We start from the raw sequence: 5,166 nt of genomic DNA on the forward strand, positions 1-5,166 counted from the left end.
AGGTTATAGTCTACAAATGTGTATTGTTGGGAAAACAAAATGAATCAAAGTGAATTCCATATTTCGTGTTTTAAAATATAGCTGGATTAAAGGGACACTATAGACACCAAAACAACTTTAGTTAAACGAAGCAGTTTTGGTGCATAGATCAGGCCCCTGCAGTCTCACTGCTCAATTCTTTTCCATTTGGGAGTTTAATTACTTTGTTAATGCAACCCTAGTCACATCTCTCTGCATGTGACTTACACAGCCTTCCTAAACACTTCCTGTAAAGTCATAAACTGCCTTTATTGTAAATGCGTGTCTGGCTTCCTGTCCCATGTACCAGTCCCTGGCTTGTTTGACCTCCTGTCCCATGTACCAGTCCCTGGCTTGTCTGACTTCCTGTCTCATGTACCAGTCCCTGGCTTGTCTGACTTCCTGTCCAATGTACTAGTCCCTGACTTGTGTGACCTCCTGTCCCATGTACCAGTCACTGGCTTGTCTGACATCCTGTCCAATGTACTGTTCCTGGCTTGTCTGACTTCCTGTCCCATGTACCAGTCCCTAGTTTGTCTGACTTCCTGTCCAATGTACTGGTCCCTGACTTGTCTGACTTCCTGTCCCATGTACCAGTCACTGGCTTGTCTGACCTCCTGTCCCATGTACCGGTCACTGGCTTGTGTGACCTCCTGTCCCATGTACTAGTCCCTGGCTTGTGTGACCTCCTGTCCCATGTACTAGTCCCTGGATTGTATGACTTCCTGTCCAATGTGCCAGTCCCTGGCTTGTCTGACATCCTGTCCCATGTACTGGTCCCTGACTTGTCTGACTTCCTGTCCCATGTACCGGTCCCTAGCTTGTCTGACTTTCTGTCCAATGTACTGGTACTGGCTTGTCTGACCTTCTGTCCCATGTACTGGTACTGGCTTGTCTGACTTCCTGTCCAATGTACCGATACTGGCTTGTCTGACTTCCTGTCCCATGTACCGGTCACTGGCTTGTCTGAATTCCTGTCCAATGTACTGGTCACTGGCTTGTCTGACCTCCTGTCCCATGTACCGGTACTGGCTTGTCTGACTTCCTGTCCAATGTACCTGTGACGAAACCAATCTCGCCACATTGTATTGGAGGAGCCTGGTTGCCCGCCTGCTGCCTCTGGACTATGGACCGGCAGCTAAAGGGTTAATTTTACTGTGCAGAAGGATTTATTTCTCCCTTTCTGCACAGCAGTTCGGTAGATTTCATCTACCGAACAAACAGCCGTTCACCAACCTCCCCAGAGCCGTGGGAAGCCGGCCGGCGTTGTTAATTGGCCACCCAGAAGCTGGAGTGTGCTGCCAATTTACCTCCCTGAAGCGGTTAATTGCCTGTTAACTGTGTGGCCGCTGTTACACTTAGTGGCCGCTAGGTGGCGCTGGTCTGGAGCTCCCCGGGCAGCCAGCACTTTTCTGCCCGGCTTTCATGCACCAAAATCGGACACTTTTCCGTGCAGGCACCGCTGAACCTCCAGCCCCTGGTTCTCATTCGTATGGATTTGGTGAATGCAGGGAAATTCGGTAGTTTGTTTTATGTGAACTGTAGTAACCCAGATAGCCTGCCATGGAGCCTGTTCGTATAATTAAAGACTTTGGCTCCATGGCAATTAAAATGTATTTGTGTGATCTGGGTGCCATTCACCTAATAATGTGCACCCAGACCTGAGCTATCTGGGGATATGTTACATGTCTGTGTTTTGTGTATAAAATGTGTCTGTATGTATTTTAAAGTGATAGTCTGTTTCTGTGTCACCATGTGCATAATGGAGTCTGGCCTTTGTCTTAGGAGATAATTGAATTACTTCATTAATTATCTCCAGGGCAGGGAGGAGGAAACCAAGATGCATGGTGGGAAAGTATTGTGGCTGTGTGTACGAAAATGATACATGTCTGTCTGCTGTTTCAGTCTTCCATCTGGTCCCCTAGGGGAGTGTCCACCAGGTGGGAGACCTGCATAAATACAGGGACAGGTAGCCCTGAATAAACAGACCACTGCTTGACCCTCAACACGGAGCCTTGTCTCGTTCTTGGGGGGATTCACTGTATGCTGTTGGAGATTGATTGCTAAGGAGTGTAAGCTGATGTCTGCTTTTCCTATTCGTCTGCTAGCAGCTATTTGTGAGGTTCCAGCTTGGAGTGCTATCTTACTCGCTGGTATGCAGTTCGGGAGTTTGATGCATTCACCTCTATCCAATTCGTGAGTTTTGATGTTCTGCAGTAGCTGTGCCTTTCTGTAAAAAGGGGATTATCGCCTAAACGGATTTTATTCCCTTTTATGCTGAAACGGTCCGTAACAGTACCGATACTGGCTTGTCTGACTTCCTGTCCCATGTACCGGTCACTGGCTTGTCTGAATTCCTGTCCAATGTACTGGTACAGGCTTGTCTGACCTCCTGTCCCATGTAGAGGACAGGTAGATTTGCTTGTCATCGGGATAGAAATTATATTGGAAGCAAAAGGAGCTAATGAGTTTACTATAGATAGAGAACAGTAGGGGACCAAGGACTGAACCTTGGGGGACACCAGCAGAGAGGAGTTGGGGAGAAGAAGCAGAGCCAGAGAAAGACTGCCTCTCTGCTATTTCTAACTTGATGGCTGCCCACTTCCTTAAACTCAACTTGACCAAAACTGAAATTCTGGTCTTTCCTCCCTCAAGTGTTGCTACTCCTGTGTCTGTCTCCCTCCAAGTCAACGGTGCTACCATCAGCTCCATCATGCAGGCTTACTGCCTAGGTTTTCTCTTTGACTCCGACCTCTCCTTCACGCCTCATGTTAAGTCTATCGCCAAATTCTGTTGTTTCTATCTCAAAAACATGACCCTACTTAACGCCAGATGCGACTAAGGTGCTGGTCCATTCCACTACCCTTTCTTGCCTTGACTATTGTAATTCACTTCTCAGTTGTCTTACGTACTCCCAACTTGCGCCGTTAGAGTCCATAACGATGGGGAGGCTCAACTTCCTGTCCGCCCGCACCTCCCACGCCTCACCCTTCTGTCAGTCCCTACATTGGCTTTCTGTAAGCTATAGGGCTCAATTTAAAATTCTGGTTCTTGCTTTCAAATGTCTGCATAATGCTGCTCCCACCTATCTATCCTCCCTAATACACAAGTATGTTCCGTCTAGGCCCTTACGCTCTACTGAAGACTTACGTCTATCTTCTGTCCGTACTTCCACCTCTAATGCTCGCCTTCAAGACTTCTCAAGGGCTGCACCGTTCTGTGTAACTCACTTCCCTCCTCCGTTAGATGCTCACCCAGTCTCCACTCCTTCAAAAAATCATTAAAAACCCACTTCTTCATAAAAGCGTATCAATTAAACTGTTAATAGCTCCCCATACCTCTCTTGCAAATGTCATTAGTCTAATACTATCCTTACCTTTTGTGTCACTTTACTCCATTCCCTCTAACATGTAAACTAATTGAGCAGGGCCCTGCACCACTCTGTTCCTATGTGTCCAACTTGTCTGGTTACAACTACATGTCTGTTCGTCGACCCACTGTAAAATGCTGCGGAATTTGTTGGCGCTCTATAAATAATAACATAATAATAATAATGGTCCATGGCCCTACCTACCACATTTCTTACTCATAATAATAACCTTTAACCCACACCTTTTTTTTCAATACGAAACACACAACAAAACCTTCTTGACACCTCATTCATCTGGTGAAAGGAATTGGTAAGATGTTACACCATGCTCTTGATAGCAATGCAAGGTTGTTCTTTTTGGGCTGCAACAAATGTGAGTCTGGGCTATATGACCTACATTTGCCCATAGCTAAGCTGCTGCAATATTTTCAGTACAATATCATTCCTCAGGTATGTGGTTTAGGTTAAAAAAATTAAAATCATGTAATACATACTACAATAATACCTCAACTTGTGAATTTTATTATCATGATATTACTAAGCTAAAGTAAAACACACATCTGCAAACGTATACAAAAAAACAACAACAACAAATAAAAAACACAGCAGTCCGCTCTGGGATTAATTACACCATCTTTTAACGCACCTTGATATAACTTACTAGATCCAGGGGTTTGATTTTGCAATAAACATAAGGATTTTACTGCTCCTGTTAAATAGGAAAACTTAAATCTTCAATCGGTCACTACAAAGAAAGAATAACTCCTATGGTGTAGTATTAAAATATGCATTTGTGCAAATAAAAAACACAAGATAAAAAGTATCCAAATGTGCTTATACGAGTAACAGCATACAACTGCTCTCAAATTATTCTTATCCAAATGGAAGTGGCGTCCCACAGTTTTACTTGACTGGTATTAGGATATAGCTGTTTTCGACCGGAATATCTTTCTCCACTATGTGTTTTAATAAAAATCAGCTGTAAAACCCTCTTAGATACCAGCACAATCCATTGGTTAGAGCAGTGGTTCCCAAACCAGTCCTCATGGCCAAGCAGCAGTCCAGAATTTATGTATTTCCCTGGTTTATTCCAATGGAGATACTGACAAAACCTGGACTGTTGGTGGTCCTGAAGACTGGTTTGGGAAACACTGGGTTAGAGGATCGAGGATTAACACCTGTACATGTATGACCATATACCAATAAAAGCAGAGAACTTGATAAATAAAAACAGCACAAATGACAGAGAAAAGGGGAACCAAAATAATTCTACAAGTACAACCCATAAAAAAATAATAATATAATCTATTAAAGGAACTCTATAGGGTCAAGCACACAAACGTGTATTCCTGACCCTATAGTGTTAAAACCACCATCTACCACCATTCAGTTTACTTTAGTGCTTTATGTGTTAAGTGTGTGCTTTTTTCCATTTTATAAAAGTGCTGATTTCAATAGAAATTTGAATTTTTATAGTTGAACCTTGCTACACTTCTTCAGCTGTCACTCGGCAAGTCCTGTGACGTCCTGCTAGTTTAGCTCCTTGGAGGCAATTGCCCAGAGCACCAACCTTGCAAAGATTTCTCAATAAGCTGCAATAGAGCTCATTGTGAAGCCTGTAATTGGACAGCTGTGAAAAGTCTGTGCTGGTGTTCAAGGAAAGTGCTTGTAATGGCTGCAGATACTAGTTCTGCAGCTATTACAATCTAGGATGTCATATAACCACAAGGAAACAAAATGCAAAACAAATTACAAGAATATTTTTCTCGAGTGTTTAG

The sequence above is a fragment of the Pelobates fuscus genome, chromosome 10 (genome assembly GCF_036172605.1).
Source record: "Pelobates fuscus isolate aPelFus1 chromosome 10, aPelFus1.pri, whole genome shotgun sequence".
Lineage (NCBI taxonomy): Eukaryota > Metazoa > Chordata > Amphibia > Anura > Pelobatidae > Pelobates > Pelobates fuscus.